Source organism: Catharus ustulatus, chromosome 7 (genome assembly GCF_009819885.2).
Source record: "Catharus ustulatus isolate bCatUst1 chromosome 7, bCatUst1.pri.v2, whole genome shotgun sequence".
NCBI lineage: Eukaryota > Metazoa > Chordata > Aves > Passeriformes > Turdidae > Catharus > Catharus ustulatus.
In genome coordinates this window covers 31,063,553-31,084,669 of record NC_046227.1, presented here as the reverse complement: position 1 = coordinate 31,084,669, position 21,117 = coordinate 31,063,553, and the positions used below count along the sequence as shown (strand labels likewise).

The window sequence follows — 21,117 nt, the reverse complement described above, 5'->3', positions numbered from 1 at the left end:
GTATGGCTGTGCTGGGGGTGAGCACTGCAGATCCCTGGCAGAGCAGGAGTTACAGCTCTGTGGAGGCAGGCAGAGCCTCCACTCTTGCTTTCTGCAATTAGGCTTCTCAACATCCCTCTCAGGAAAGTGCTACTGGCTCATTAAGGCTAATTGCTGGCAGACACCTGATTCCCTCAGAGGCCAAGGAGAGGAGCCAGGCTGAGGGGAGGCTGTGGTGGCTGAGCAGGAGTGCCTACCAGGCAGGTGGATGCACTTTTAATCATTTCTACAATTGACTTAGAGCTACAGGAAACTTGACCTTTTCTTTGATTAGAATCTGAGCTGATGAAATTCCCCTTCTTCCCTGCAATCAGTTGCCACATGAATTAGACCATTAGATTTGTGTATCTACCTATCTGCCTAGGCATGTTGTTAATGCAGCTGTGATTAAAGTAATTTATTACAAATTATTGGGTGTGAAAAGGGATCTGATACTATGAAGCAATATTTTAAGGGAGACATTCTAATAGGCACAGCCATTGTCATGCTTTGTTTTCAATATTTTATCTCTGGCACAAACAATAGATTACTCACTACAGGCTTTGTGTTATAGGGCAACTTGTACATGATCTGTGAAGCTAATGGAATAAAAGAAAAATCTGACAGCATCTCAGTCTTCACAGAGGCTGTACCATTTTCCAAGGCTGCAGAAGCAGATTAAACACTGTGCAGTTTGATTTCTATGTATTCCTTTATGCTAGAGTTAAGCATAAACCATTTTGTATCAGGAAAGGTTTCTTGTGTGTTATACCTCTCTTCTCCACTTTTTTCTGTGTCTTAATTTATTTCATGTAGTTCCCTAGATAATACTCAACTTTTATTTTAATAAAATAAAATTTTAATGTTGAGCATTTAGCTACATCTACTTATATGTGAGCAAGAATTGTCCCACCATATTAATTCCAGGGAATTTTACTGTAAACTTGGCGAGTTTTTGGCTGGAGGCTGTTCCCATGCAGCCAACGCGCTGAAAGCACCAGGAAGGTGCAGGTGTGCATCAGTCCTCACATCATCAGTCATGCCTCTGAAGGTTGATTTTTTGGGCTTTACCCATTTTGGAGGGTTTGGAGGTTCCCATGGGTGGGTGGGTACAGGCACAGCTTTGCTCTGCTCTGTGCAGAGGGCCAAGGACACTGCGGCCACTTTGGTGCCTTTGTGTTTCCAGGACTTTCCTCCACGGTTTGTTATTGACTGGAGCTGCAAAGATGAGAATTGCTTTGTGTAATTACACGATTGAACTGCTGGAATTGCCTGAAGGATAGATTGTATATCACACTCATGGCATTTATTACTTTTTCATCTGAGTGGAAAAAAGCAGCAGAATGCTGAACCGGTCTGATCAAATCGCCACAACTATTCATCAGCAGTCACGAGTTAACACATAACATACACAAGACTCACTGAAAAGTGTAATTTTACCTTAAAACCGTTTGATTACCACATTGTGGTCCATCAATGAAAAAGATACTGTCTCTTTTTGTAATTGTGGATTAAAGTTAGGGGATAATGGTAAAAGAGTAAAGAATCAGAGAAGAAAGGAAACATATTTTTGATTCAAAGCTCTGGTTAATTCAGAAAATGTACCCCTTAATATTTTCCAAAAGAAAGAAGTCTTTGTACTTGGGCTGAAACTGCTTTTATGAATTGGAAATCTGTCTAACAAGATGGAAAGCAGTTATTAAGTCTTCCCCTAAGAGATTTTTTCTGTATTTCCTGTAAAATTCTTAGACATCTTTAAAACAACCTGCCTTGTTATTTGTTGACATTTCAGGACCATTTTTTGTGAATGAAATCACATAACATATTATTATTTTGTATTTTTTGATCATAAGGCCTGATTATATTTATTTCTCATCTGAAAAAAACCCATTTTTTCATCTAGGTATTCCAACTTTCTTTCCAATCTTATTGGTCAGAAAAATGTAGTTGTTTAAGACCTTGAAGAAAGCATAAAAAACTTTTCTTAGTCAAAGGCTCTATGATTTCTCACCATTTTAATCAAAAGTACAAGAAACTGACTTCTTTATTGGAGAGCTGTGAGGAAAAAAATTGGGTCACAGGATGGTTGCAAAACTGGGCATTGCCAGAATTAGTAACACTGAAGTTCTTGCATTTGAGAGGCACTTGGCTCCTTATGGAGCCCTGGAGCTACAGGGAAAATGTGTCACTGAGTCCAAAATATCCTCACTCTGCATCGAGGTTGGACAAAATTGAACTGATTCTAGGGAGTCAAACACAGTCTAAAAACACTTCAAGATGTTAAACACAAGTAGGTAACATCATTTATTTTCAAGTAAACGTAAGGAGTGACTTTCTCCTTTATTTTCTAGATCATCTTACTGCAACACTAGAGAAAACCTTAGGGTGGCTGTGTGCTGTAGTTTGGAGTGATGATAGTAAATTTTGGAGAAACCTGACTTTTACTTGGGAAATAACACAATGGACACTCCCACCATGCTCTTCTAACAAACAGCTGCTCCCACTAGGAATTAGATTATACCTGTTTGTCCTTGGAAAAACTGTGGAGCCAGGAAAGAAATTACCAGGGGCTTTCAGGAAGGACACCTGAACACCTCTGCTGTTGTACCCTGTACTATTCAAAGAATTTATAGTTCAATATTTGAGTTGATTTCTGAATAGCAAGAAAACATCATTTGTGTTTTCTTCATCATTTGTGGTTTTTTAGTGTTAGGGACGTTAAGGTCTGCAATTGAAACTTTTCCTCAGAATTGCAACAGTATATCATGTAAAATGGATTTTGTATTTTCAAAATTATGTAAATTTCAATGAAATGATACTGATTTTCAAAACATTGACCAAGAGTTTTCACTACTGTCTTAAGTATAGCTGATGCAGAAAGTCAAGTTGCACGAGCATGGGCTGCACATGGTGCAGGAGTGGCTTTGACGTCAGACTTCAAGCCAAAATTGAAATTGTCTACTCTGTCCTTATCAGTGTCTTCACTGCTCCAGAGCCAGCAAGCAGTGCTCCAGAGCTCACCTCCCAGAACATTGGTCTGAAAGTGAGCAACCCCTCATCAGCCCAGCTCGGCTGGGCAGGTGGTGATATGGATCAGGGACAGAGGATTCTACAAGGCCCTTGTGGACCCACACGAGCCCCAAAATCCAGTCACGAGGAACAATGGAGTTTATGGATGGTCTGATGCTCAGAGATGGCACAGCCATTGTGGGCCACGTGGGGAGGTGGAATAAGGGTCAAGGCTGCTCCAGGGCAGCTCAGTCTGGGTTATCCCTCTCTTGTGCCTGACTCAGGTCCCTCAGACCGAGCTGGGACAAGGGGCAGCTGGGGATACTCATGTGGTGTGTGAAATTGGGCTGGATAACTTCCTTTCATGCAGCAGTGAAGAGTAATCCTGCTCCTAAATACCATCACATGGACGTTTGGTGGGTGACCCCACTGGTACAAATAATGCACTGATCACACCCAAGCTCTTTCATTTTAACACTGTACCATAGGAATTAAAGCATTTCTTGACTAAGAGCTTTGGATACCACGTTTCTTTTCTGCTTCCCATTCCAGTGTAAATGGCTGACTCTTGTACGGCATGACCTGATCACCAGGACAGGTCAGCCAGAATAGAACTTCAAATTGGGTTGGATGTATCTTGAATTTAATTAACTCCTGCTGTTTAGGCCACTTAGGCCTCGCTTTCTGAGCTGAATGGTTTACTCTTCTACTTTCATCTCTTCAGGATGAGAAGCTGGATCCAGAGACCAGCGAACTGAAAGGGCTTTGGAAAACTTTGTAGCGTGTTACAGTAACAATGGGAGGAGGGACTCAGAAAGTTCCTTTTGAGCAGCTGCGCGCCAGGTGAGAGCAGACTCGAAAGCGGAGGGCAGGACAACTGGGGTGCACCATTCCTTAACTTTTGTTCCTGGAGCTGGAGATGAATAAGTCTGGCTTCTTCTCTCTGCTCCACATGCAGCCCAGACTTTCCAGTAGGGACAGAGGAATGGACTGAAATGGATTAAAAGCTTCCAGGTTACTTAAGGCACTCTTGATTCATCTTTGTTTTGTTCTTTACTCGAGGCACGACTCAACAAACCCGTGTAACCAGTGGTGCTTGTAAAGTCTCAAGCAGGAGAAGGTGGCACTCCTGCCCCCAAATAAAGAGCTGTGTTGTCTCCTTAGGAGGGCCATTTGGAGGACAATGCTTGCAGTTCACGCTCTCTGACCTGTCATTTCTGGTGCTACCAGATGTCTGGAGGGTGACCATGATGCCCCTTGCAAGGTGTAAGTGGCCACACTGATGAAAAGAGATTTAGGATAAAGACAAGTGTTTTGTTCCCCACACAGGGCTGTTGTCTTGACCTAACAAGTTATCTTCATTAATTAGCAGAGTTGAACCCGCAGAAGTGTTTCCCCAGGTTCTGAGGAGCTGCTCTGAGGCTGGGGTGGCAATTCAGTGGCTCTGCAGAATCTGAGGTTTCTGATTCCTGTAGAACCCCATCAAATGGGTCAGAGCAGGAACAGCCTTTTTCTCTCCACAATCCACTCTGCTTTGGAGATGTCCTTTCAACTTTCCCACTTTGAAACCAAATTTTCCCTTATTATCCACATGGAAATTGGTATCCATATTCCCAATCAAGAATAAGTATAGGTTCTTACAGAGCCTGAATATTCTGCCTCCCAAAGGGATTAGTCCCATGATTGACTGAGCTCGTCTCAAGCTGATAATTCTTTGTAAAGGATGGTGTTTCTTTACAGTGAATAAATAAATATTTCTGTTTTACCTTCACAGCAATGCGGGGTAACTTCCTTTTTATAGACCTTTTTGCATATTTTGTGTGGCTCTCTGGTGCCACACATTTTGTGCCACGTGTCTGTTCCTTCCTCAGTATAAATGTTTCATAGTCACTTAAAAAGTACAAAAAGAATTAGTGTCTGCAGCTGAGCTCTCAAGGGCAATAATCTAATAACAAATGTGTGGATGAGAGAGAAGAAGACTTGATTATGCATTTCTAAACCATTATGGCAGACAACAACAGATAGGAAATGTTTTTAACCTATGAAGCTTATTAAGTTTTATCTTGCACTGTAAAAGGCTCTGGCTGTGGTCCAGGAAGGACTGTACAGATGTCTCCTTGCTCAGTCCCAGGTTTCTCCAGCTGGTTGCACCACCCTGTGTTGAGCAGTTTGCCTTCCTAAACACATCGTGGGAAGGGCTTGGAAGAATCTACTCAGAGCATGCTAACTCCCTTGTCTTGACTTTGGGGTCTGTAAACCTTGTAAAAGTGTTTTTCTATACAAAATTCCATTTCCCACAAAATATTTCTACTTTTTTTCCTTCTCTGTGGCTTACCTGGACAAGACAGCAAAAATGTAACTAAAATAATATTGTAGCAATTGTATTGCGTGATTTTTCAAGGATGTAAAGGGTGACTTCTGTCACCTGAATTTAAATCAGTCTTACTGCAAAATCCAGTACTTTGTCTGGCAGAATTGTTAATTTGTTCTCTGGTTGGTGGGCAAATACTGTTGTCTGCAGTTTATACCAATGGCCTAAGATAAGGAGCTGAATTTAATCTGAGACAGTGATTCAGTAGCAGACCCAGAGCCAGAGCACAAGTTTTGTGGATTTATGTTCCTCATTTGATGCAGCTGCTGAAGCTTCTCCAAAGCTCCAGGATGCTTCTGCCATTAGTGCTGCTGCAATTGTACCACTGAGATGATCTGTGCAATACAGACTATTGTACTGTGTAGGTAATTTAACTGCTGAGGGAACAGCAATGTTGGAGTAGAGAAGGAAAAATTCAAAGAAATTAATTGTAACTATGTCAGAAATCTGCTAAATGTGGCACTTTCTGAAAATCTTGACCCTATGGAAATACTGCCATATATGTGCAGGGCACATCACACTTCAAAGAAGTTAGTCTTAAAATAGTGTGCAGTTTGACAAAAGTAGGTTCTGAAGTACATTCCAAGACCAGATCAGGGAGAGAGAGAGAGAGAGAGAGAGAGAGAATAACATTAAAACTGTGCTACAAAAAATTGAGGCAAATTCTGCTCTGCATTAGATTGAGATATCCAAAGGATGTTTGTAATGTAAGTGGAAATGTAAACTACACAAGAGTTTTTTACAGAACAAGCATGGAAAGATGCCTCAACTTAGGCCATTCTGCAAAAACAGGGTTTAAAAAACAATTTACAAGAAATGTTGCTACAGCAATTGGAAATCACAGCACAGAAAGACTGGCACAGCAAATGTTCTCACAGGTCTCACTTCTCTGATTTACAGATTAAATACACTTGAGAAAAGCATAATTTCCCATACAGGAGACGAGAAAGAGGAGGCTGTATCTGATGCTGAACATGTTTATTTAATGGCAAATACATGTCTGTACCAGTGGTCTCAAAATAGCTCTTAGAAGAAAAATCCCTGTGGTCTGTGCATTTCTATTCCTTTGGGAAACTTCTACAATGTGCAACTTTGGTTGTGTAGCATGGGAGGTATCACCAAAAAGTAAAATGTGATTTTCATTATTCCAGGCTTACTAAGGTTTCTATGTACTGTAGTTTCATCTGAGGTATAGAATTGTAAGTGTTGAATTAAATTGTCAGTGCAGTGTTAGAAAGAGCATGTAGTGGGTAGTGCAAAACAGAACTGCCCAGGTCCACAGCTACACACGAGTTCTTATGTACCACATCAGCTACAGCACCCTGACCTGTGAGTTCAGATGGAGGGGGAGACATGGAGAAGTCACCACTCAATGTGAAGTGGGAAATTTTTCTTATTTGTTATTTCTGTTTCCTAAGCTACCTGTTTATTGCTTATCTTGGCTGTATTGTTCTGGAAGAATACCAGGAACATTTTTCTTTTGAAGTTACAGAGGTGCAGATTGTAACTGTGAAGAAATTCAGAAACAATTTGATTGCATACTTTAGCTTTTACCAAGTTTTGTTTCATGTTACATTGTCAGCTAAAGACAGAACAAGAGCATATTAGATTTAATTTAATATCTTTGTTGATGAGTTGAAAGATGCAGAAAAGGTTATATATGAATCATTGTTGTCTTTTGTAAGGTTTGCATTTGTTTCTTGTCAGAAAGTACCAAAGTTTATTGTTGTTTACTTTAGAGTCAGAGTAGTTAGACATATTTTTCTATTCAGGCAAAAGATCATGTTTTGCACAAACTGCATAAAAAATGCAAATAATCTGGTTTTATAGGTTTGCCATTGAGGTGCTAAAGTTCAGTCTCTGAGTTAAGTTGCACTGCACAAGGCATGGCAAGAGCACAGAAAATAAATGCAACAAGCAGTGGAGGAACAGCTGTTGCAGAAGATGGATGTTTTACTGTAATGATGTTGCTAAGATTATTAATTTATTTAATAGAATTCAGAAAGGATTCATCTGTTAGCTGTCATGATTTTATCATTGGGAGCCTGCAGGTTGCCATAGGCTATGGGCATGCTGTGTTCCTGTTAACAACATCCAAGGGGGGTCAGCTGACAAATTGCTTTGTTTATTACCATTTGGTTTATAGTTCAGGATTCATTTGGAATGTCCCAGCTAACATTTGGTCCCTCAGTTTCCTAATATTGCTGACACCAGCTGTAACAGCAGCCTTTCTCTTCTGCAAAATCCTTCTTCCTTTGATGAGCTTGTTCCCGTAATTGGTTAGGTTGTTTTTTTCCTGCCTAGATTTTATTAATGTTGGTATTGCAGGGGTACCTGCAGGCCAGTTATGACCTTGCTATTCTAGCCACAGTCTGCACACATCACAAAACCATATGCTGTTAAATATCTTACAGTTTATGTGTAAGGTCAGATAATAGGTGGATGAAAACAGCAAATGCAAGGGCTAAAAATTATGAGAAATTCTCTTAATTAGGTGAATTTGTAGGATGCCATGGATTTCTTTGCTACTCCTTTGCTGTTATTTTAGGGTTTGGTATTTCTGTCAGTCTTTCAATGCCATGTAGTAAACAGAACTTTTACCACTATAGCATCTGCCTTAAAGTGTGCTGGTCTTGTTTGGAGGCAGAGAGGTGAAGGTCACAGTGATTTATCCTGATAGCTGTTCTGATGGCATCCATATAACCTCAAACACCAGCAGTTATTGGCTGTAATCTGGGGCTGTAATTCAAGTGCTCTGATTGAACACGAGGGGTGATAATGCTTCTTCTCATTATTATTACTACAGAGAAGAAATATCAGCAAGTGACCACACAGTCATGATTCCTCATCATCTGGAAACTGTGTGAATCCATACTCTCTGATTTGATTTCTGAGAAGCTGATGGAACGATTTTTTTAGTCTTGATTTCTCTATTTCTTGTTCAATTTTTTTAGTAGAGGAACCTTGCATGTCCATCCTTATCCTATCAGAAATTTGGCATCGTTTTAGAAAACAGTTTTAGTTTAATTTTATGTGATTTTTTTGGTAAATTTTCTAGGAAGGAGTGTAAATAACAACAGTTCAAGCCAATTTCTTATTGCAACTTGGGCAGATAACCCAGTCAAGTTCTCCCTGAGGGCTGGTTGAAGTGGGGCACAATGGTTTGTGGAACTAAACAAAAGCCACAAGATACAGGAAATGCACATAATGGCAAATTAAGGAAGAGAATAGAATCCAAGTTCAGCAAATTGATGAGAGGAAAACAAAGAATGCAGGAGTGCTGGAAACAAACCAAACCCAACATCTTCACATTTGGAAAAGGAATCACTTTAGGCAGTGTTTCAAACACATCACAATCAGTCCCAAGCCCAGGCTAAGTAATGTGAGCTCTGTACCTTGAGCTTGCCTTGTTGTGCTACTCTGCTCACGTCCTTGTCATTGCTCACCTGCTCTTCCATCTTCCCACCTTCCCTGCCAAGCAAACAGCACAAAACCATGACAAAGGAATTTATTACTTCTCTGACTTACGTGTTGGAAACAACAGAAAGGGATTGCAGAATTTTAAAAGTGAGCTGACAGGTACTGTGTCAGCCTGAAAAACAGCAGTACCCACAAAATTAATCAGAGCTCAAACAACCTCTTTGTTCCTTGACAGGGGAGCTGGGTCTGCCAGTCCTTCCCTGAAACTCAGCTGAGGTGGTTGGCAAGTCAGTCCTGTCCCAATGACTGAGGTGGGACTCACCAACCTCTTCTGGATGATTGTGAAATGAATGTGCAATGTTGTTGTTATTGAACAGACATAAGGGCTTCAAGTCTTTGTTGTAGGAATGGAGAGAGGAAAAATCCAAGTCATCAAACCAGGACATCATTCATACTGGTTGGTTTTTCAGTTGTGTTGCCTTCAAAATTTGTGCCCAGACTAACAAGATGATGATATCTGAAGAAAGTTTGCGTGAATGATGAGGGGAAAGGACACATCTGCATAAACTCAATCTATAATGTAATACAGCACGACCTAATTTGTGTTAATCATTTTTGTATTATTTCTAAAATTTTGTCTGAGACAAAATAAAGAATATTGTCTCATTAAGAAATCTGGCTGTATTACTGTGACAGTAATCACATTTTCATTCTATTTTCATAACCAAAGCTTCAAAGCAGCTTGAGAAATATTCATTACTTATGCAGGCTTGAACATGCAAGTGAATAGCTGTATCAGTACTGTCATATATAATTTCACCAACACTATCCAGCACAAGAGAAGTTTATCTAACTGCAGGATGAAAACAGTGGACTACTGGATGTGAATAATGAAAATATTTCTTAAGAAAAAAATAAGCATCTGAGAAACAACAACAACAAAAAAAAGAAGTAATTTTTTACTGAAGTAGTAAAGGCTTCTCTTTATTGCTTCCCGTTGATACAATTATTTCCCAAAGGAATGTAGTCCTGCTGGATTTTAAAGATTTATTTTAAAATGTATTTTTGCTCTTTGGGGAAACACTGTAAAGGAAACAAAACTTAAATAATTTGGTTAAATCTTTTGTTTAAAATCAGGTGCCCAGGCAGGCAGAGACGTGCTCATAGAAATTGGTGAGATGTGATGAGGGTGAACACCTTGATTTGGCCCAGGTGATGGGAAAGGTCAAGTCAGAATTTGTTTTTTTTTCTCCAGTATTACTGGGGAGGGGGCATATTGCTGGTTTTCCCTCATTAACCTAAAAGGACAAATTAGTCTACTGAAGTTAGCAATGTAATTAAAAAGCTTTTTAGTGATATGGAGTTGAAAAAGGAAGAATTAAAGCGGGGACATGGATTTATTTTAAATTAGCCAAAATGAACTATGGATGTACAAGAGGCAAGGCAAAATTAATCTCCACCATGGGGACTTCCTCTGCACATCCAGGGCTGCACAGCTGTAGTTTAGACAAATCTAAACCTAAAACTTGTGGTGATTTAAAACTATGATTTAAATCATATTGCTTCCTGACTCTGTGGTAGGAAGGTGGGAGGTAACGTGAGAATGGAGCCACCACAGAAGCTCATTTGCACGTCCTAAAGCATGTTGCCATTTTGGCAAACTGTTCCACCCTTCCAGGGGTAATTTTTTTTTCTCAAGTAGACTTTAACCTTAAATTATAATGTTGGAATTCTCTAAACTGCTTGAAAGTGAGAAAACCAGTAAATCCGTCCTATTTATTTTTTGATGTAATTACTAAATAAAGAGTTGGAATTTGCAGTAAAACCTGAGATGAAACATATATTCTTAAAAAGAGGCTCAGAAAATTTGAAATGATTTTGAACCAAATCCTTTTTCCTGATATTTTTTGAAGTAAAACCTTGCTGCTATTACAGCTGTCCTGCAGCAATGCAAACTAGACACAGCACTGGGAACATGTAAGAGAAAAGCAATATTTTCTGATCAAATTCATTGCTGTCAAGATCATCATGATTATTTTAACTATCCCCGCTCCTCTAAACCTGTAAAACCTGTAAAACAACAGGTCTGATTTATTAACTTTGGGATCATCCATGTGTTGCTTTGGAATGCAGTAATTTTAATTATTTTTGGTTTTAAGACATGGCAGCATGGTTATGCCCTTGTTCAGTAAAACGCAAACTGCAGCACTTTCTCGCTTTGTGGTTTGCACTTGTCATGGTGTGATGTTGTGTCATTGCCAGCTGACTGTGCAGCCTGAAGGCCTGGTGGTCTAACATGGACAAATTTCCTGCTACACCTCCATTTCTCTGCTGGTTTTCATCTTACTCTTCTTTGGCTTGTGGTTTCAAGGTTTTGTCTCCATAATGTTTAATGATAGTTTAAGCAAATGGGAAAAGAAATTGGAGACATTTGCACATGTTACTGAAGAAATGGTTGCAGATTTATAACTGTATATTTAAGGGTAGCTGGTGAGGTCGAATTTAGAACTGCTAATAAAGATTTTTCCTTTAAATCAACTCATGGTGACTGCAGTTCCATTTCTATTACAAATATTTAAAGGAGTCAAATGAAACAGGTGGAGAAGGAAGCAGACATAGTGATAAGGATTTGCAAAACCCAGTCTTGACATTCTGGGGATTTCCTAAATCACATCACGTGCTTCCTACTCAGCTGTTCAGGATAACAAAATTGTCCTGTGCCTTGGGCTGAAATAAATATTAAAGTGCTCAGTAAAGCAATGAAATGCAAGAAGCTGCTATAGCAGTTTTCTTAAGGAGTGACCCTGAATGGATTATCCTGTATAGGGATTGTGTTTAGAAAGTTATGAAAGAAAGGGAGGAAGGCTTATGAGTTAAAATCCATTGGTGTGTTTTCATATGAAAGACTTCACTTCTTTGAATAAAGAAGCATGATCTTATTTTTCAGATAATTCTCCCTAAATTAAGTACCAGACTGTGAAGCAGCAGCTTTTATGTAATGTTCTCCATGTACCACAGGTTGCTGGTGGTCCCTCAAGAACTGTCTTGTAATTTTTTCATTGCTTCAAGATACAATCAGTGCCTTCCCAGGGCTGAAGTTGTGTAGAAGTTCCTGTATCTGTTGCCCAGGAATGTTGCATTTCTGATATTCAAGCTCTGTACATGATCATGACTGGGAAGTATGAAATAAATGAGAGTCAATATTCCCGTGTGGATGTACCTGCAGCTCTCAGGGATGGGTTGCTATATAGGAAATAACTTCCCACTGCTGTAGGAGATCATGGAAAATCTTTATTTTGGACCAGGACTTGGAGTGTGTGACTTCTGCTAAAAATAATAATTGAGACCTCATTTATTCTGCAGCAGCTGTGCCGACTGTTACTGGATGTTTTTCTTTGGCTCTTCAGATATTTTTACTTCTTTTTAAGTTCTCTCTACAAGAGATGCCAGACCTGCTGAGCACCTCTGCAGTGCTCCTGGGCTCTCCTGCAGCTCTGCAGGGCTCCTGCTGTGCATGCACAGGGCTGGGGGAGAAAGACAAACCTGGGTGTGCTTGTCTGTGCTGCTGCCAAGGGCTCAGGGCTCTGCCCTGCTGGCAACAGGAGGGCACAGATTGCCCTAAGGGATGCTGGATTTTAGCTTTTAGCATGCATTGCTTCCTGAACCAAGATGTTGCTCTGGCTATTTTTTTAGTGTTGCCTTCCCTGGACCTAAAAATACAGCTAGCTCTGATCTTGTGAACTTCATTCTATTTTACTTTTCTTTCTGTCTTTCTAAATTTAGTTCACTCATCTCGGTTCTGAGTCTGTGTTGTGCCATTTCTGTGCTCTGACTGCAGCAGTGTTTCTCCATGTCTGCCATTTACTAAACCCTTTTGTTTCTAAGCTGACCTCTGGCAAGGAACAGACTCTGCTTCACTCCTCAACAGCGTTTCAATGTTTTAGGGAAGAGTGATCATCACGTTTCATTTGAGAAGGAAAGGTTAGAACAGAAAAATATCAAACCAAGTAAATAATCTATGTGTCTGCTTTAACTGCACAGGACAGAGGAATGATTGGTGTGCATATGTGTGACTTTCTAGTACATTTGTCACTAGTCCTGGAAATCAAACATTGCTCATAAGGAAGCAGACATTTAATAAAGGAAGAAAGATGAGACTAAAGTGGTTGAAAATAGCTGTGTGAATAAATTGCATCAGAAAGAAGAGGCATTGATAGAGCAATGGGGAAACTTGGTAATGGTGAGAAAACTGAGAAATGTGTATATTTGCATGTAAAAATAATAGCAACAATGATGAATGCAGGGCTGCCCAGTAGGAATTTAACTAGGTATGCCATTGATTTTTTTATTTGTTTGATGTAGTTCTGTTTTTAAAATTGGGAGGTATATAAGTGACTATACATTCCATTAAATAGACAAAGAAACCAGTGGGACTACCCTGGAAAAGGATCAGTCTGCCACCTAATAATGTCCTATGTTGAGTACTAAAATAGAAACTGAAATGCATGTCAGAAAATAAGGTGTGGAATAATGGAGGGAAAAAATATAAATATGGAACAAAGAGTTTGAGTTCCCATGTCCCTTGAAGAATACCATAACACTGACTATCCTTAACAACTCAGTGTAAGCCAGTGAAATGAATGCTCATGCTCTTTTTGGATGTTCCCAGCCTCCTTCTGCCTTTTAAAGCTGATCAAAGGCACGTGGCACATGGTGTGATTCACCATTCATTCCAGGGGGATGGAGAATTGGCCTGGGTGACCTAGATATCACTATAGTGTCTCAAACTTCTATGGTTCCATTAAAGTGGTTTTCTCTCTATGACTGAGCAACATAGAGATGTCTTTAATCAGTGTCCCTCCATCTTGCTCTGAGTGAAGGATAGATCCTGTCTGGCACTAACTGCCCCCATGGTTTTGCTTCCTCCCTGTAGTTTCTATTTCTGGGACCTCCAGTTAGCTTTTCCCAATATCACTTGTTCAAATATGACATTTGGCTGCTATCTCCAGAGCCCAGCTTTCACATTTGCACAGAGTTTAGCATTAAGGACTAAGCCCAGGCTCATATCATTCTGATTTTGTGCTTATCAGCACAGTCTATCCCTTTCCCATGGATGTAAACTGTTGCAGGTGTCTGGTACACACTGGAGCAGTCCTGAAATATTACAGGGTAGAGGCACTTTTATCTGCTTGCTTTATACATTTTCTGATAAACACACAGGAGTTGTCATTTTATTATTTAAACTAATTATACTGCATTTATATTAGACAGCACAGTCATACATTAGAAAGTTAGTGCTGTATTGCATTGGTGGGAATGTTTTCTCAGATTTGCCAGTGAACTTATTCCCCTCCTGATTGTATCTGATTATCCTGTTATGACTAATGCTTTTATCAGGACTTCAACTTTCTGGCATCCTGTTCTGTCATTGCTTTTAAAGTCAGCTACCCTGCAGTTGTATTTACAGCAATAAATGCAGCAGATAATTTACATTTGTTAAGTGTGCAGGTAGGCAGGGCAGAATTTTGGCCAAACTGTCCAGTTCTGCTTTCAAGTGTTATGGCTTTTAGACTTTGTCATGACAAACATGCAACATTTCCCCAGCTGCAGTTGCCACAATGACATTAGTGTTCATCACTGATGTAATAATTATTGACTTCTCTGAGGTACAGGTTAAATGCTGTAAACTGTAGAAATATGAGGCAATATTAGCAGTGACACATGTTTATAGCATTGATTTTACATCTCCTCAGCCCAGTTTGCAATATATTTGTTTGCAAAGTATTTAACCTGGCAAGGCATAAGTATTTCTTTTGGACCATAGTGCTGTGATAAAATATTATTGGGAAACTCAGTAAAAAGCTTCTCTTTTTAGCTGACTTCCCTACATAATTTTCTTCCTTTCTAATCTGCACTCTGTTTCTTTTATTGCCTCCTTCTTCCCTGCTGGCTCTGTACAGGCACAGTGGGACATGCTAATGGTCCATCAAGTCTATTACCCATCTCCAGTGGTGACCTGTACCTGGGATCTTGTGTGCTTTGTGATATTTTTGTTTCAGCTTTGGCCTTGATGTTTGCCAGAGAAGCATCCTGTTATACAAATACATTAAGAAACTTTATCTTTCATGTAAATTAAAAAAAGAAAAAAAAAAAGAAAAAAAAAAAAGGTTTGGAGCTTTCAGTTACATAGAAATAATTTTGAATCCAAGCAGAAGGTGGATTGAGGCAGCTCTGTGTGTGTGAGCCTGCCAGTATTGTAAAGCAACAAAAGCATCTTTGCACTTCAGGGACATTGGCTTCAAAATGTAATTGTTGCTTTATACATATCACCACGACCACACCACCCAGCTTTTTCCTTTTGACTCCTAATACCTAATTTCTCCTATTTAGGAATCACACCTACTGCAGTGACAGTGGCCAGGAGACAGCAATCCCTTCACTGTTTTGTTTCACCTGCACACAAATAAGCTGTGTGCAGGTACCTTGCAAGCTCTTGCTGAGAAAACCTTTCTGCTCCCATGTTTTATGTGCTTGTTGTGCTGCATCTCACAGATGAAAAGGGAGCAAAGCTTGGAGGGTTGTGTAAGGTTTTTTTGAGATTGCTTACTTTGTGACCTTCTGTCTGTTGAGGGCAGATCCCTCAGTCACCACAAGGCTTTTCTAAAAGAACAGAAGATACAAAAATGAATAAGTAAAAAATACATCTTCTGCACTCCTTAAAAAATGTAATGCTTGTAAAGAGCAATGTCAGTTGTTCCCTGTAAGGAATCTCACCTAAGTACTGGATTGCTCCATACAGTTTGGCTCTTGAAAAGCTCTTCAAACACAGCCCTTAGATCTGTATGACACTGCTGTCTGCTTGAAAGCCTCCCCAAAAGCCATATCCCATGAAATATGACCTTGTTGCTTGCCTCTGTCCTAGAGGCTGCTGATTTCACCCAAAAGTGCAGAGAAGGAAGGTTCTGCCCCACAGCTGATGGGAGCCACTGGTGTGTTGGTGTTGGCTGTGAAAGAGTGACTTCAGACTTGGTTCTCTTTTCTGAGGGATCAAAAAGGAACAGTTCCTCCTACTTTCCAAAGAGAGTAGGTTCAGTGTGAATATTTGGGAGATGTGTATATGCAAAGGGTAGAAAATAATGCACTTCATACTTTCCTGCTGTGTACTTTTGTGGCAAAGCAGAGCACACTCTGCTTCTTACTTGGCTGTCATTTATTGCAAAGTATTTCTTTCTGCTTAGGATGATATATGCTGAGTCCAGAATGGATTGTTCCTTTTCTTGATGAAACAAATGGAGATTGTCAATAAGTGAAGCAGAGATAAGATAGATTGTAGCTTGTTAGTGATTTGGGAATGAGGTGATATGGCACAATAGATTCATGCTTTGCCTTCATTTGTTGACATTTAATCTCTAAACTTTGGTTTGTATTCAGTGCACAAAGTAACTGAAAGCCTCTCCCATTTGGTACTTGTGAAGTTGATATTAGACTCACAAACAGTTTGCTTGCTCTTCAGTATTTCATTTTTAAATTGCTCTTTTAAACTGTGTTCCTGAAAATTGACATAATTTCACCATTTTCTCCTCAGGAGACCCAGTAATTGTGACTTCGTGGCACACCTTTTCTTTTCTGATCTCCTTCCTCCTTTTCCCCCACTGGCCTGGTTGGAGGTTTGCAGTTTTGCTGTATTGCTCAGGCACTGCCTCTCATCACTACAGTGCTCTGCCTGCATTGCCCTGGTAGCCCTGTCCTTCCTGGCACCAGTCCTCCTGTGAAGATGAGTCCTGTGAAGTGGGCAAAGCCTTTCTGTGCAGATATTCCCCCACCAGAGCTCTGAATGATACAGGAGCACACATAGGAGCCACATTGTGCCTGTGTTTATGAAACTCATGCTGATACAGGGCTGGACTGTTTTTCTGAAATGCTGTTGATAACAGTGTGATGCTGAGCTGTTCCTGAATCCCAGCTGGGAGAAGCAGCACCTCTCCTTGGGATGCCTGCTGGAAGCACACATGGCACCCATGCTTTCAGCAATGACTATTACAGGTGCAATTGAGAGAGAGCTCATCTTAAGATCAGTGTGATGGGAATTGCCTTTTACTCGAAGATTCTGGGCAGCATTAACTGAGTGAGTGCAGCCTCCTCATCCCTGCACCACCGAGCTTCATTAAGCTCCAGGGTTTGCATCAAACACTGAGCTGGAGAGAGCAATTAACTCTGCAGGTCTGGTGGAGGGTGCCAGCCCTGCTGATGCATTTGAAGATGACCCTCCTCTTGTGGGAACTGCCCCTGCCATTAAGAGATTTCCTGCTTGGCAGGGACTGGATGAGCTGTTCCACCACAGGAGATCTGCTCAGCCAGGAGCAGGGCTGGGAAGGGACTCTGTGAGAGTTGAATGCATCCTCCTCCTGTCATATCTTCCTCTCATCATGGTATCACAACTGTTCCTATGCAGCACACAATATTCTTACCATTTCCAGCGTTTACAGGCACAACAGATCCCCAAGAAAAGCAACAGCATGGCAAAACAAGGAGACTGATTTTCTGTGCTGGCACAGAAGAGAGCACAGAGAGCCTGGTGCAGTGTGCTGCTGCAGTGTGTCTTGCTTAGAGCTCACGTTCTTATTCATTCAGGAAATGCCAGTTGAGGCAAAAAGCCAGTTCATTCATGTATTTGTTAGTGATGGAAACAGGTCCCCAGATATTATCTTGTCTTAATACAAAATAAATCAGTAAAGATCACATGCTCTGTATCAACACAAAAATAACATTTTTTCAAGGATGTTTGTTCCTTTTCCTAAGGACAACTAATACTTGATTTTATTTTAACCATACTTTGGCAACCATGTCTGTGCCTTCTAGAGCAGATTTTTCTGTAGTTAATATGCATCACTATATTTGATTATTAATTCATCTAGTCTCTCCTCAATCAGCCTTTTGTGTGCAGAAGAATGCTAATAGACTTTTGCTTCTAAATCTTCTAATGAACTGTGAAAAAGTCTACTACATGGCTGACTCCTGCCTCTTAAATATTTAAATTCGTGTTCTTCAGTCTGCCCAACTGATTTGCCACGAGCATTGTTTGGATATGGAGCTACCTGGCTGTTGTAAATACTTCACAGTCCCATGATCATCAGAACGAGCCTGCAAAACCTCTTAAGAGACTTGTTCAAATAAAACTTCTTGGGGTTTCGTTCAGATTTATTTGACTTGTTTTTAAAAAACGGCTGGTAAGTGCTGCTCTTTTCCTCTTCACATCCTGCTCCAGCACCAAGATTTAATCTCAGCTGACAGAATGAGTTACCTGTATCTAGTCTCAAAAAAACCTTTTTTTGCCTTTGACCCTGCCAATTTACTCACTGTGGCTGATGGACAGTTGGTTAAGCAACAGCATTACAGGGCTTGTGCCTGACTGTGCAAAATCCCCAATAATGAAATCCCCAGCTCAGCCTTGGATGTAGAGACCTGGAGTTGTTCTGTGCTTTGGTGCTATTCCTAAAGGAGGTATGGAACCTAAGCATAATGATTTTTGCAGTACGTGTTTAGCACCCTGAAGAGGATCTTCCTTTGAGGACTTCCTTCCTTGCTTAGCTACAGTACAGTCTGAGAAGCAGGACAAGCAGAGATGTGGTGCTTTAAATGGGTTTTGCATCATCATTTTTTTTTCTGTTGTTGTTGTTTTGTTTTTAAAGCAATACTGAAAAACTTCTACATGAAATTACTTTAGTATAGAATTTTTAAAATTATCTTTTTGGGTTGTAATTTCTGAATTCTGTTGGGTTTTTCCCAGTATTTTCCCAGTATTCCTTAATTTTTATTTTTTTTCTGCAATCCTTGCTTTCACCTGATCAGGTGAACTAATCTGGGTTAAATAAGGCCGCACCTAGTTTGAATCAAAGCATACAGCTATTAAGCCTAGATACCTATAACACTATTTTATTTCCTGTAGAAGAACTAACATTGGAAGAAAAGGCATAGAAAATTGATTTTGCTCCAGTGCAAAGTCAATAAACAAACTGTGCCAAAGTATTTGTGATGCTGATTACAGGAAGGCTGCAAAAAAATGAATGGCAAAGGTCACTTGCTGCCTTCTTGTGATGTTCATGACTCATTAATCAGAAAGCCAAGTTTGCATTTATAATTTCTCTAATCAGACAGTGAAGTCCTGAAGGAGCAGGGACCATTGGAGTATAGAGGAGATTTAATGCTGAACTGGTTGAGCACATGTCAGTTCAGTGTAAATCAGAGATTTGTGGAGGTCATGCCTTGCTCTTGCTGTGGGGAGAGGCAGGATGCCCGTTCACTCCCCTGCAGTTGGTTTGAAGTTGAATTACTGCCTTAGAGGAAGCTGTCAGCACCTGGCCTTTGAGGTGATGCAGCAGAATACAGATGGTGGAGAGAGGAAAAATGTAAAGGAGCGTGTGTATCCTTTAAAAGTTTCAAATGGTCCTTTCAGCAAAAGCAGGTGAATCCCATGCAGATGACATTGGTTATTAAGAGACTTAGATCACAAATTGAGGTTTGGAGGTGCCTTTCCAGGTCCTTCCACGTGGAGGAGGAGCTGGCCATGGTGTCTTTGGACTTGCAGAGACCGGATACATGGGCTGGTTTGGTTTGTGTTTTCTGTTTCTCCTGTGGTTACAGTGCCTGTGTTGGCTTCTCAGCCCTACCAAAGTCCCTGAGCAAACTTCAGAGGTCAATACCAACCAAACTGCTCCATGACAAGCTCTTCATTTCCTAAATGAAGGGGTGAGAATTTTAGGAGAAGAAGGAGGTGGTCATGAAACAAGGATTAGTTAAAAAATCATGTTTGAGCAAAGGACATTTTCAGAGAATGAACACTGTTGACCTTTTAATGCAAGCCCTGTGTTGCCTACAGGGTGTAGATGTAGTCAGCTGGTGTCTGTGCTCAGGTTCAACCAGATGGCTGCTTGGATAGCCCAGCATTGACAGGAGTGCTATCTTCTGAGGAGTGCTACCTTGTGAGGAGTGCTGTCTTACAGGAGTTTCTCCTAGTGAGGAGAAACTTTATATGTCTGACTGCTGGCAGTTTTAATTTGTACAACACCTTCTCTTATTTTTAGGCACAAATGTAGATCTGAATTTTCTTACTGCTGGTTATTTTGAGTGTAAAATTCTCCTACTTTTCATAGCGAGGAGGATCCATGAGGACCTGTTGGACTTTTAGCTGATGGTGAGATGATGGTTGAGTGGCTGTTAATGAAGATGCTGTTGTGTTTATACCTATTTTCTCATCTCAGTTAGGCCTGGTCCTTTGATTTTGCTACCTGCTCTTCTAAGTTTTTTCTTGACTGTTTGCATAGGTCTTTTCAAAGCAGTATTTATATCCAGCTGGCTTAGACCAAATGATGGCAGGAGCCTGCTGCTGTTCCAATAGATTTGCTTCAACTCTGTAAGACTGAGATAAACAATGTAAAAGGTATGTTAAACTGATTTTTACATTCATGAATATCTACATGTGCAGTCTGGGTAGGGAATATAGATAGGAAAGGTTTCACTATGTCTCTCTTACCTTGCCTACTGCCCTACATTTCACAGGAGTGCAGTGAACTTTGCTGCCTGTGGAGGTGAGGCTGTTAATTCCCCAGAGAGAGATGCCTGCAGAGCTCCCTGCCTCTTCCCTTCCCTGCTGTTGTGGCTGTTACAAGCATAATTTTAACTCAATATTGTTATTTAGCCCACTAGATACATTTAACATTTTGTCATAGTGAATATTTAGACTATCTGCTGCATGTGTTTTATAAATTTATTTTTTGTTAATGCTGCAGAGGAGTGGATAATATTTTCAAGAGTAATTGCTTAACTTAGTCTTCTGTGTCATGGAATTTATAGAAGCTTACAGAATTCAATTTAATAAATGAAAATGACATTTGACATTCATTTTTAAAAATAATCTTTTGCTCTTTCACTCTGATTCTGATCTGTTTTATCACTATATTCTCAGTTCAGAATAATGATTCTCTACCTAGAAGAAATCTAGGTCCTTTTTTAAAATGAGCACCAATAATTCTCTTTATTGAAGGTAAATCTAGCTACTGAAGTAGTCTTAGCAGAGTAGAAGAACTATTTTAAGTACTTTTGAAGGGTTATGGTATTTCACATAGTTGTGATCTGGGTGGCAAGAAGCCATGGCTGTGCATGTTGATGTAATGCCCTTTATAATTACTGCAAAGTATAGCATTTTTATAAATTAAATAAAATATTTTTATATTTCTGATAGCAATTATTTGGAAAAGTTAGAATGGCAAAGTTTTGGCATCCATAAACCACAAGTATTTTGT

General features: G+C 40.1%; 1 protein-coding gene across 1 annotated transcript in view; it reads left to right on the top strand.

Annotated features, from left to right (window-relative positions):
* DDX18 (DEAD-box helicase 18) overlaps positions 1 to 21,117 on the top strand; it is a 701,862-nt gene that overhangs the window by 11,227 nt on the left and 669,518 nt on the right. The gene's annotated exons all lie outside the window — the stretch shown is intronic.